General features: G+C 36.4%; 1 protein-coding gene across 7 annotated transcripts in view; it reads right to left on the minus strand.

The window, feature by feature from the left end:
* LOC118279336 (uncharacterized) overlaps positions 1–14499 on the minus strand; it is a 102692-nt gene that overhangs the window by 27142 nt on the left and 61051 nt on the right. Inside the window, exon 1 of one of the 7 annotated variants that reach the window (XM_050698719.1) lies at positions 12482–12679. The exons of 5 other annotated variants lie outside the window; for them this stretch is intronic. The gene's annotated coding sequence lies outside the window, so the exon portion shown is untranslated. Of the gene's footprint in view, positions 1–12435; positions 12680–14499 lie in introns of those variants that run through there. One more of the 7 variants, XM_035599039.2, reaches the window with a different exon arrangement.

Here is a 14499-nt window from a genome sequence, read left to right on the forward strand (position 1 = left end):
CGTTCGAGACGGTTCGTGATGACCCTCGAAAACAGCTTATACACATGGCTCAGAAGTGAGATAGGTCTGTAGTTCTTTAGCAGACAGTTGTCGCCTTTTTTAAAGAACAGAACCACCACACTCCGTTGCCATGCTGCCGGCGTGGTTCCCTCGAGTATGACGGAATTGAATAGCTTCTGGAGGACTAAAAGTATCGGTTTTCCACCCGCTCGCAGAAGTTCCGACGTGATTCCGTCATCGCCCGGCGCCTTGTTGTTTTTAAGCTGTTTGAGAGCCATCCTAATCTCGTACAGGCTGATGTCTGGGATATCCTCAGTGTAGTGCCGCGTCAGTTTAGCTCTTGGGTCCCGAGCTGTACCGACGATGGGTTGCCGTGTTGAGGTGTATAACTGTCCGTAAAACCTCTCGAGCTCTCCGAGGATCTCGGACTTCGACGAGATGACGCTGCCATCCTCGGTCTTCAGCCTCGTCATTTGGCTTTGCCCAACAGACGAATTCTTTGCGAAGACTTTTGAGCCCTTGTTTCGCTCAATTAAGTCTCTGACTCTTGCGGCGTTATAGGCCCGCAGGTCACGTCGCATGTATTTCGAGATTCGTCTATTGAGCTTGCCGTATTCAGACATATCGTCTGAAGACTGCAGCCTCATCTCGCTACGATCCTTAAGAAGTTTTAAGGTTCCGTCGGAGAGCTTTTGGGGCCTGTTTCGGCGGGGGTCTTGAAGAAGTCTGACCCCACTGCTCGGACAGTTTCCACCAACCCATTATTTATCTCGTCCACGTTTCCACAATCAGCTAGACACTGGAAGCGATTTTGCAGTTGGAGTTGGAACTGCTCGGGGTTTTGGATCTGGGCACGTCCAGGGCGGAGCGTGGACTTCACCAGGCGTGACCGCTCTAGTTTTACATTGATGTTCAGTGTGCCCCTGACAATACGGTGATCGCTACCGGTTTTCACCTTCGCTATCACAGAGACATCACTGAATATACGTCTTTCGGTCGCCATGATGAAGTCGATCTCATTTTTGGTAGAACCATCAGGGCTTATCCATGTCCACTTCTTGGCCGGTCGCTTCTGGAAGAAGGAGTTCATCAAATAGAGTCTCTCCCTCTCCATAAAGTCGACCAGCCGCTGGCCCCGATGGTTTCGCTGCCCATATCCAAATGGCCCTATTCTCAACTCATCGCTATTCCGTGTGCCCACCTTTGCATTGAAATCCCCCATCACAACGGTGAAGTGTGTTTCGGAGGAGTGTATGGCTTTTGAAATTTCCTCATACAGAGCCTCTACTTCGTCGTCACAATGTGTCGAGGTCGGCGCATATACCTGTATGACCTTCAGCGAATACCGGTTAGATATTCTGAGTATAAGGTACGCTACCCTGTTCGACACACTGTCGACCTCACACACGTTGTTGACGAGAGACTTGCGGACGAGAAATCCGACACCACCCTGGGATTTACGGTCTCCTTCCCGGAAGAAGAGCAAGTTGCCGGAATCTAGGATTATCGTATCCTGACCCTCTCTTCGGATTTCAGATAGTCCCAAGATGTCCCACCGCATTTTGCTCAATTCTTCCTCCAGCTCGACAATCTTCTCATCAGTCCGCAGTGTGCGGATGTTGTGCGTTGCCAGGGCCAAAGTTCGTCGGGGGTGGTAGCGCTTTCTCTGCCGGGGATTCTTAGCACCCCCTGCTCCGCCGTTACCTGATCCGCTACCTAGATCAGGAATAGCGGAGCTGCCGGGGACTGGGGGCCGTATAATTATGTTGTCGCTCATAGTGAAAAGGATGGGGGGGGGGTTGCCATAATCCCCACGCTTGGCAGGCGGCTTGGGGATCGCAGTTAGGTCACCGATAAATTTTGAGAATGCTGCTGCCCATTCCTCGGTGGCTGGTCGCAGTTTTAGGACGTACCCGGGTCCAAAGGACGTACCCGGGTCCAATATTGTACTGAACGAATTACAATAATGGAACCATTTCAAGAACTAATCAAGCATTTAAAGCCGATTGTGATGTGAGTCACACTCGCTGGACATTCTTCATCCTCTAATCACGTCGGCGTGTGCGCATGCATGCTAATACGTTAATATGCAGCCAACATCCAATCATCCGCGACGGTGGATGTTTCGATAATTACCAGTAAGCGAATAAACAAGCTGCAACCGTATCATCGCGTGACTCCGAGTTGCAATAGTTTTCGTGTCAGTGACGTAACGCGTGTAATGTTACTACTATGTCTATACACTAGGTCAGGTGTGAGCTAATTAATTTGTCTTATTGCCTTTCTTTCTGTTCTGATTGATTGTAATTACTTATTTATAGACAGTAACGTGTTAAATAATCTACTGCATTCTAGGCTACGCTTTTTATTAATTTGGCAGAAATTAATAATGTATAGGTTAACAAATTACAGTTTTAATCATTCGCTTTTTCCTCGAAACTCACGTAATATAGAGAATTAATTAGTAAAACAAGTAGGTAAGTCGGTTTCCAATCAATTACTGGTAACATGAGACTTGATCCACGATCTACGATTAATGATCACGAATCATGCTAATGATGATCTCATAAGAACAGAGATTATACTTTGGTAAACATGATGCGTGTTACCTTGAGGAGTTTCGTAAAAAACGGGGATCGAACTCGGTACCACACCACGCCTTGCTTGAGGTACAACCACGTGACCTATACGTGGTTGCGTATAAGAAATATTACTTGATCATTCTCAAGGACGTTTGGTGGTAGTAAAATAAATAGCGTCCGGTTTTTGGCAACACGGCGGTGACAAGCCAACTGCAAGCATTGTCGAGGAGAGTAAAAGGTTTGGAATGTAAAATTGTGAATTTTTGTAATTTACGTAGGTAGGTAACCTACGTAAATTACAAAATGTAAAAACGTGAAACTAACGGACGGTTTCACCAACCACCCCCAAACCACCCCTTAACTATAATAATACTAATCACCGTACTCAGAATCATTTAATGGTTACTTGACCAGTTAACCCAGTCCCTCGCAATTGTTTTCGGAACATAATCGGTATTAAGGAATTGTGTTGTATTGTAAGTAATCATTAAATGTCTCTGAGTAGTAAGAATTTAATAGCGTGATGTAACACCTAAGCCCACTGTTAGGTGTCACTTATAGGTTGGTATAAACCAAAATAACGTTAAATGTCACCTATCTTAGCTTATGGGATTCCTTATAATTTAGGAGAGGTTGACAAAAACAGGCATAAGTGTTACAAAATTAAGTTTTATGAAATGTGGCGTTTTCCCAGAAACATGAAGTTGTTTAATTACTTTCAATAAGAGTATAATTAAGCAGCCTATTAACGTGGCCACTAAAAAGGCACCGATACTTCACAGTATACGAGTATTTAATGGCACTGTCGTGACCACACATACGTTTGGCGTCTAGAAAACATCATTTAGGTTAATCGGTTTTAAATTAATATCCTAGTTTCACATTATACATAAACATTTTAATTCAATACTAACCTGAATGGTTAAAATGTCTGATCGTTCGTGATTCGTAAAGCTAACTCATAAACTACTGAACAGATTTAGATGCAGTTATGCTTGCGGATAGATCATGATCTGGATACATAGCAATCGGAATATGTATATTTTTTACTTATATTTTAATACATTATTGGAGTAAAACCTCGGTTAAAAATTGGACTGTATAACACGAGTTATTATCTAAACTTAGTTTTTTTCGGTGAAAATCATCCAATAACTTTTACTGACTAAAAGCCACCCGTTCCTACTCCTGCTTTCACAAACTTAGTCTGATAGTAAGTATGATTTCCATTTAATTTTGTCTTTATGGTATTGCTTATTTAATAGGTATCAATTAGCGACGAAATACGTTTCACAAACGTCTTCTCTGATAGAAAAACCAACACGGTATCAGTTATCATTACCTGTGATTTTAAAACTAAATCAGTTAGTGAAAAGTCAATTCCAGTCCTTAGCTCGCTGACTAGTGATACAAAAAAAGAATTGCCAACGAAAAGATAACCTCCTTTTTCTTGAAGTCGGTTAATAACGTTTTTATGTTCACAGAAGAATGACAAACAAGAAGACAAATTGTTGTAATGTGCTGTAGTACATATTTAACTGTGTCTCTAGTGCCTGGCGGCAGTGCTGGAGGCAGTGCTCAGGAATGTGTAGCGTCATTCAAGCATCGTTCGTCTTGCCAGCATAGTATAGTAGTAGAAATCAACGGACTTCATGTTTGGACGTTGTTATTTCTTTATTTACATTGTCACCTAGTTTTAGTAAGTTTGTTTCGGTGTAATGTTGGTTACTGTTACACTTTATGGTTAATGGGAAGTTTGTTTTTATTGCTGGTATTTTTTATACTGAAAGTTAGTTTTGCCGACACCTCTTAAGATTGTCTCTAATGGTTTTGGTATGTACAATGAGATCAACATTTTATCTTTAAACCTACTGTTTACTAAATACTAAGTAATGTATCACTATCGAGACTTTATGTAGACTTTATATAAACTACCTCTAACCACTACTACTTCTTTAGAAACTAATTAAGGAGACACGTGTCTCTACAGACCACACGTGAGCTATAAAAAAGTAAGAAATGTTACACCACGTAAATGAAAGCCCATCAAAATCTCTCACAGAGACAACATCAGACAATAACATATAAACGTTACGTCACAATCAATCACACACACACACACACATTAACATAATGAGCACATAAAACATGGGAGATATACAAAAAGATGTTCACAGATGACACAATGTGTTAGAAACTGGTCTACGTGTATATCTAGGCATCCTAGATTATATGTGTGGATAGAGCTAGCACCGTGGGAACATGCCATTATTTAACTGCGAAAATCTAACGAATGCGCTTTCCTAAACTTTACACTTTGGTGGGAATGTGCGTGTGAAGTACTTGTTGCTAGGCTATAGCGAGGCTTTAGTGTGTTAGTTGAGAGTGAAGTACAAATTATAGGTTTATCTGAAATCTAGACTACATTTAACTACCTAACATACCTATGTACAAAATTATCACAATATTTTTGGATTAGATCGACGTGATAGCAAGATATTTGAGACAACGCAAATGAAGACACAAATGACTTTGAAAACTAGTTTGCATCTTGTTAATGTGGTACATACAACTTATAAATGGTACCTGTATACATTTCAGAAACAGGGACTAAGGACATTTATAAAAAAAAGTATTATCTTTTAAGCCGCAAAAAAAGCAGAGTAGCATGGTATCGCATTCACCTGTAAGTGGAGCACAGCCACGCTATTACGAGATGTGACACAAGTCGCGTTCCACATTGTTACATATTTTAATGCTGGCAACACTTCCTGTTGACTCAGTCACCAAACTGTCACACCTGTCACTTTCCATCTGCTGACTCTTGCCGATGGACCGGCCACCGGGCGGGCCGCCTCGCCGTCTACTCTCGACATAGTAATAATATACATAATGACATAACTATGACATACTTAGATGTTATTATTAGAATTATTGAGGTCTATGTCTATATTGATGACATATACTGGCAATTTGTTTGGTGACTCTCAAAAATAAATGTGTTTATGATAGGTACCTACTGGTTGTAGTTTATGATCGCGAATTTTAAGTCTTCTTGGCCCATGGTCTTTCTACGCTTGTAAATATTACCAAAATGAATTATTTGTTAAGTATTCTTTTGTATTTATCTACACATGTCTTTATTTGTATAAAAATGTTTATTTTGTTTAGCATCCCATTTAATTATTCGGAACAATTTACAGAAAATAAACACCACTACTTAGGATATTTTCATGTGAAGTCGGTGGGAGGTAACTTCGCTCTTTTAATAAAAATGTAAATATAAACAATTTGAAAGCATCCGCAACCTCTCCTCGACTGTTCACAGACTTATTAAGTAATTAAGTTTATAATTTTAAGTTTGACGTAAGTGTACGACCGGTTATAAGCTCAAAGTACGCAACAACTTATTCTGAAGCGCTTTTTATACATTACCATGAATACACCCATTTATTATTATTTCAAATTAATGGAACATGTTTTTGACGTAAAAAACGGCCAGGTTTTTATAAGTTTTTTTTTATGTTTAAACATAGAAAGAACGACAGATAATTTAAGAGACGTTTATTTATTATTTTGCTAATTGTTTTCTTTTTTGTAGCAAGCAATTAATTTTTATTTTTTGTCAGATTGTATCATACAAACAAGTTATTAGACACAAATGTATCTGAGGAAGATCTCTAATAACTTGTTTGTATGATACAATCTGTGATTACTTTGTAAAATCATTTAAAGTTGATTAATGAAATCTAAGTATTTTCAATCGATACCATGTTAAAGTCAATGTGTAAAACGTTTCTATAATATTCATATTATAACCTCGACAATTTCTAAGTGTAGATCCAGTTTTAGTTACAGTAACTACCTAAATACCTCTAGCACAGCCTGTAGTGCCTATACACATAGGTACCAAAATAAGCCTTAGATACTGTCTGTGTGTACATAAGGCTGTGTTTGTTATGCTGACGTCACTCGCCCTTGAACGATAACAACAAGTACGTCAACTTTTAGGAGTTTCAGGTACATTTAGCAATTTTTTATATATTCAGTCAAGTTACTCATTTAAAGGATTGGACAATATGTACGTATATTATGATATTTATTATGCTAGTTCTTATTATACACATCTATGTATTTACTGAAGTATCTAGCGACTTAGGTTCCTAGAAATAAATTCCGTAGTGACGTCAACCTAGTCCACAGATGATGCAATTTTAGAAAAAAGGAGCCGCTTCAAAGTAATTGCGAAGTAAATATTGATATTTGAAGTGGTTCTAAGCCAGAAAACCAATATACATAATGCTGGTAATCCTGAGACGTAATACCTATAAGAAATATAGGAAAATAACTTGTTTAAGTAGGTACCTACGAACATCTAGGTACCTACTGTTAAATCATAAAGACTCCTTTAATGATCTTCCATCGGTCTGGCGATTGGCAGTTGTCACGATAAATTATAACTTCGAAATACCGAATTACAGTCTACATGGATCGAGTGGGTCGCTTCTTAAGTTAGGTTAAGGTGATGGGCGGTTTGCCTATTGCTTGCAATGCATATGGCATGTCAATAAATAAAAGACAAATTAACTTTTACTACAATTTTAACGCGAGCAGTCAAGTAATTCCGCGCACTATAGCTAAATGCGTTTTTAAAGTAGCAATTATTTTAAAAACAATACATAAATCTATTTCTGTCTATCACATGCGCAATAATTATAATGTCAAGTGTGTGGGAACGTCATAAAATATGGAATGAAAATGGAAAAATATAATTGAGTCTCAGTTAGTACAATACTTGGTCTGTTGAACTTGAAACCGTGGTTAGATTGCGATAAACGGAATTACTTCAAGTCTTCAATAACTTTGAAGTTACATTTAAAATTATAAAGTCTTTGTCAACGTCATCTAATACAAGGAAAGCTTTAAATAGAGACGAGTGGAAGGAGGGTAGGGAGGCCCTTGCCCTGCAGTGGGACGATCATGACTGAAATCAAAATCTAAGTCTTTGTCAATAGAAAACTGTTCAAGGCAAACCCTCCGTTAACGTCGATTATCAGAGATCCCGATGGCGTTCAATATGGCAGTCAATCATAAGTTGAATTTAAGTTAGTCTCAAGCTCAGTGCACCAATAAACTATTGAGTAAAATATACCCATAAGTACTATACTGTAGTTCAATTCTCATTCCACAAAACTGAAAGAATGCAATAGTTTTAACGAGCCATTTTATGATCGTTTGTGTGTTCACGATCATAAAGTTCGCCTATTTATTTCTCGGCCGCGGCTGGGCACATAACTCTCTCCGTACTCTATGGAGAGTGAAAGAGTGCCGTGGAGTAATGGCGCACTCCCTGCGGGTCGATGACCTGCCGGGAGACCTTCACCTAGACCTCAATAAGTATTAGATCAGTGTACCGCGATCGGAGGAAAGGCTGTTATAGTTAATAGATGTTATTGTGTGACCAATATTTGCTGCCAATGTTAGTGTTAGGTCATGTATGACACTTTTACATTTATTTCTTACTACTTACTGTATGATAGAAAGTGTCCTGCGTATTATTTCAGACCATAATCTACGCCTGCTTCCAATTTCATCCCGATCCTTTTAGTCATTTTGACGTGATTGAATAACAACAAAAACAAACTCACAAACATTCGCATTTACAGTATTCAGTAACCTTCTTGGTCAAATGGTCACAAGAGGTAGGTACCTAATTCCGAGTCCAGTTTCGGAGTTAGACAAAATATTTTAAATATTTTTTTGGTTAAATATTACGTTAAATTATAACATATGTACTAGGCGTCGTTTACAACCCGATGTCGGAATTCGCAATAACATAGGTACGTAGAAAGTGGAATTTGCGTTCGATACTCGCGCGGAGCACGTTTAGCGATGTTTAGTGTTTTGACAGATTGGTCAGCAATTCGCCATGCTTGGTAAATAACATTACATCACGCAACTCTGGGAGAATACAGCTGTTACACTGTATATGAGCCTCAAATCTTCAAATTGTCTGCATGATGTCCGATTACGAGATCGAATACAATTAATTATTATCGGATTGTAATTATACTAAACCTTATAGGACACAAAATAAAAAAATATTGGAGCAAAAATTGTAATACTATAAAATAGTAACTCCACATTTATTTAAGGTGCTACAACTCAATGGAATCATCTAGGTACATATACTTTTAACAAAAAAAAAACAAATACATAATTAATTAGTACCTATTACCTATCGTTTAGGAACAGACCACGAAGATGTAACATCAGGAAAACTAGATACATAATCTGCATTTCTATATGTCGCGTGCTTATATACCGATCTAATCTATGTACATACGAATCTATTTCCTCAATAATGCTATCATTTGTAATACTCTTATATAATTCCCAGACGAAAATAATATTGTTTGCATTTTTTATTTATTTATAGCAGAAATTAAGTAATCATAATCAATAAATTATCGCGACACCTTGTTTTGTAATATTCGTTTTAAATATCAAAGTATTATTTAAAAATAGATAGTATACCCAAATGGAAAAAGTGCTACGTTTCCGTGTGTGTATAGAAAGGAAACTTTTCCTGTCTCCTTATTTCTGGGAAAAAGCGGAAAACAGAAGGAAAATAATATCCAAGAAGGAAAATAAAAAAAGATATATTATACCAGTTCCGAATAAGTTTGTAGTAAATTATCACATAGGTATACCTAGTTTTGTTTGCCCTTTCCGAGAAGACTCGTACAAGAGTGATTAACATCACTTAGATTAAAAAATAATTAAAATACTAGGTACTGTCTTCCGCTTATTTCTATCTAAGGACAATGAGAAGCAATCGTAATTAATTATAGTTAATATTAGGTACTCATTCATCATCATCATCGTAATTATCATTCTATAGGTTTCAATAAATTGTTATGGAGTAAGAAAATGTAGGAATCTATTTTTAGTTTTTTTATTTCTATTTTTACAGTAATTGTAGTTATTTGAAAGATTTTTCTAGAACCATTTTTTAAGGTTTTATATTTTGTTTTTATTATGTTCCGGGAGACTAAGCTTCGTGTTGAAAATGATAATTGAAAACGTGTTGGAAATTGAAAATTACATTAATTATGACCATTGAAAATCCTAGCATTGAACTTAGAACCTATTTTCAGCAGCAGGTACCAATCTACCAAGTTACCTGCTTATGACAAAAAACCTACCATTACGTATAATTTTGTATTTGTATACAAGTGAACCATTAAAATGATTACAAAATCTTGTTTGTCTACATAAATCAATGTTGTTTTGCTCATTAAGCTCATTCCAGTTTTTGTCTTTTAAACTTTTTGTCTCCTTAGTTTGTTTTTCAATAATATTTTCCTGTTTATCCGCGTTTGTACCTATGTAGGTATTATTTTAAAAGCTATTTGACTTTTAATATTTAAATAAGTAATAATAGATACGAAAGTGCAGAGGTTCATATTAATATGTGCTAAGATAAAGTCAAAGCAATTGCTTACAATAAATTATTTATTTTTAAACATTGAAATAAAACTGTCCGTCAGTCAGCTAGCAAGCAAGTTATAATCTAAGTTTATTATTATGTAAAGGTGTGTGTGTATGTTATTATTATCATCAAGTTTTTATAAAAGGGTTGAAAAGGTCAAGCCAGTGTTTATAGCTAGTCTTGTCAAAGTGCGCAACGTGTAACTATTCAAGCTACCTCGTTACGTATGTAGGTGCTTTAACATATGTATGTGTTCAACTAATGTCAATAACGGTTAACTTTGTATTTAAAACTCTTTACAAAAATACCAGTATCATATAAGGAATTATCTAGTTTCCAACCACCATACATTGGGCGTAATTTCCTTCATTATACGCTATTTTTAATGAAAACCGATACCATTTGCTATCCACTTGCACTAACACATGACCAACTTCACTTTTAATAGGTTCCATACATATTATAACAATATTTATGATCGACAAACAGATAGTGAAGATATTACTACACTACTTAGACTAGCAGGTTGCTACCAGCTGCACACTGCACGAGTGACACACAGTCAGGTTGGAAGTACCGATAACTGGGCACTAGTCAATTACTATCTACGATACGGGATGCTAATAGTACCTCCTTAGTAGTAGATAGTTGTGGTAATTATTACCTAGCATTAGAACAGACTGATCATGCGTAATTCCATTCAGCAAAACTTGAGTTTTCAAGGAATCTTTTTAATAGACTCCAAGATTATTGACCGTTAATGGGTTTACCTATACTGTGTACATAATATTCTATTAGATAGTCATAAAATTGAGGTTACATTACATAAGTAAGTTGTAGCTATTAAGGCTACTATATCTATTTACTATGTCGCAGTGCTTACACGTGAAAAGAAAATGAACTCACACCAATACGACAGTTGCCAAGATTACTATACCGTAAAATCTCATTATCAGTCCATCTCCGTTGGTCATCAATCGGACAACAGCACATTTTTATGAAAATGATTGTGATTGGTCGCAATCAGAGCGTGCGTAGTGAGCATGCCCACTACTTGTGCATACGTAGCCGATTACGGATGAGCACTCAATACATATTTTATCATAGTTGTTGTACGTTATCAGTGTGATAAGAGTAACTTGCAGTTAATTGCTGTTTAATATTGTTTGTGAATGGAATTGTTACAGTATTTATAGATTCTCGGTAATATATTTAATATAATTGTGTTGTGTTAGAAAATGTTATATTTTTAAACGTGATTTTGTTGGTTGATATTAAAGGAAAACCACTCTGTATAACCAGTTGCGACGGTCATGTGGGCACAGACGTAACCTTTGGTTTTTTCCTCGTATTTTAACGAGCTTTTATTTTTCCTGAGGTTTGTGGAATCACTGTGATCTTGTAGGCATTGATTAAAATACGATTATTTTAAAAATATATTTATATAACTGTAGAGTTTAAACGGTCCAGTCATTTGTATTGATTATCTACTTGCTTAGTTCCTGTAGGATCTAACTGCCGTACACACATTTAATGATAACTTAAATTATTCCTTAGTAAAGATTTTGTTTAAATGAATCTGAGTACGACGGTAAGTTAAATATTTTGAAATATGATTAAGCGGTTTTATGTCATCCTAATTTCCGTCACTGCGCAAGGGTTGATTAGCCATTTAGGTGCCTATCTTCTAACCACCACTTTAATATTCCCTATTCGTAGTATTTTCCATGATTCATACATAATAACTACTCAAGGATTTCTAAGTTATAAATTTTCAGAAAATTATATTACCTTGAATGTGAATGGTTTTACATAAATTATAATTGCTTGCAATTTATAAGAAATGGCTTCAAGCAGAATTCATTGCCTTTTATAGTTTAAAATGAAAAACTTATTTCGTAAATTAAAAAATTATAAACACCTAAGTAATTAATATTTCTATGCAAATCTGTAAAAACCCCTCTCAGTTGGTAGTTACTTACACAGAGTACGAGATAAAAGTTTTGGTTTAATTTTACACTGATAAGAATGAGATAAACAACATTATCAGTGAACCGAACACAAGATTCGGCAGTTATTGTCATGTATTACATTCAAATGTGGTGAAATTACAAGGTAACATCTTGACGTGTTTACTGTAAAATATTAAATTCGCAATGAAAGAAGTTTATGGATTCTTTACAAAGTAAAATCTTCTCATAGTTGCCTGTCATCGGGAAACTTAGGCTAAAGTTCTCATAAAACCTCAATGACATAAAATAATCCGATTATCATAACTTAATAATTTATTTATAGTAAGTATGATGATGAATGACTTCTATCCACTATTAGCCGCAAGAACTAAAGCCTTATCATCACCTGTTCAAATACGCAAACTCATACGACATCAGCGATGAAAACTCACTTTTATACACACTTGTACAGTATCACTTCACTCCACAAAATTCGCGGTAAAAGTTTGACAGCTACTTTTTTAATACAGACTAAAAAACCGCGGAGAAAAGAGGTTTAGTATCGGGAAACGGATTTCGCGGCGGCGCGAAAAATTCGGAGCGCGCAGACGGTGGATGCGAGCGTCGCGTGCAGAGACGACTAACTCAATGCGTGCGCGCTAACTATAGAAACCGGCGCGGTGACACCACGCGTTAACCTGCAGATTAAAACTTATAATTACTAGTAACGTAATCACGACAATTAGACGTGTTTGGGCATACTATCCGATTATGCATGTAACTTAGGCAATTATTCGATTAGGCGCTTCATTAGCTGACCCATTTTGAAATTCTTGGAGTTTTGTAAGCACTTATCATATAAAGTATTTTTATTTTATAATTTTCTTACCTATGGAAGTGTTTGTTAATTTTTAAACGATTTTCTTTATGAAATCTCCACTTGCACACAATATTAATTGTAATGTTATTTTGACACTATCATGACAGCTGGAAATGTGTAATAGTTAATGTTATAAATAAATCTATCTGTGTTTGACGTCATATAAATCTAACAATAGCCAATTTCTACGTAAATGTCAATCAAGGAGAACATTTTGAACATTTCTGCATAAATTAAATGATTGTAGTAACACAACAACTTCTGAATTTGAAGTAATTTTCTTCAATGACACGCGAATGTGTTACGTCATTGTGCGAGGCTTGTGTTTGTTCGAGGCTTTCCTTGTCAAATGAGTCTAGCTACTAACTACTGATAACGAAACCTTTGTACCGTCTACGTTCAGAAAATTATAGTAGTAAGTGACTAAGGACTAAAAATGTTACAGTTTAAAACTCTACATTAAAACCAAGAGATTAAAATATCTTTATACTAGAATTACTATAGAAAAAGAAGTGTATGTATGACAAGGTGTCCGGCCGCTAATCCGAGTTCAATCCCCGGTTAAGTTAATCCGCGGCCGATGGAACCGGCCGCCGGCGCGGGTTTCACGTAAGACGCGTGTCAGAAAATGTATAAGATCAGTGATCGCGATGATGCTCGTAATTGGACTAACATTTTTTTTAAATAATCTTTAAGACGAATTAAAAAATGTAATGGTAGAATTTGTAAATGAATATTCATATACTTTTAAAGAACTTTGTACACTTTAAGAGATTAATGCTGCACAGGTAAATCCTATGGAGCAAATCATTGTATGTATTCCTGTCCATCTTAAAATTTCTCCTGGGAAAGTCCAAATTATGAGAAAAGAGTCATAAGCCAAGATGTTACCAAACTCTCAGATGCTTTATCACATTTATATTCTAGTGATCTTCATGAAAATACGTAAGGTAACTACCAAGTCTGGTTACATCTTCAATTCGTCAGTATGTATGTATATGTTCGCATGTAATTATTTATTCGCCGTGACCTTCCGAGTCAGCAGTGCAGCCAAAGGTGGCGCGATCGAGTGCCGCCGCACGTGACGACTCGACGCAAGCGAAAATTTACAATTTTATATTAACATCTACACGTGACAATGCGTATAAAATTCCTGATGTTCCCGTGTTTACAGGAATTTTGGGAAGTTATTACTTATAACTTATTTTAGTTTTTCCATACATGTAAAGAACCTGTATGTCAAAACTACAGTTTTCTTCGACTGGACGTTAATGAAACTTAACATACCCTTTTTCCTTTGTCACGGGAAAGGGTCAATGGCTGGAGTAATTTTGCTCATTATTTTTTAAAGAAGATTTCATTTGGGACTTCCCTCGGAATAAATACACAAGGATGAAACCGAGATACGACGTTAGTTGTTGGTCATAGTTTTTATATCTTTCTTTATTTGCGTCATTTATCTATAGGTACGTGATTTAATTGGCAGGGGTCAAAAACACGATAAGTAACAATATAATTTATACATCTTGGTCTTGGTGAAGTAAAAAACTCTCATGTTGTGGATGGGTAAAAAAGGGAGGTGATGTGATG

Source organism: Spodoptera frugiperda, chromosome 15, assembly GCF_023101765.2.
Source record: "Spodoptera frugiperda isolate SF20-4 chromosome 15, AGI-APGP_CSIRO_Sfru_2.0, whole genome shotgun sequence".
Lineage (NCBI taxonomy): Eukaryota > Metazoa > Arthropoda > Insecta > Lepidoptera > Noctuidae > Spodoptera > Spodoptera frugiperda.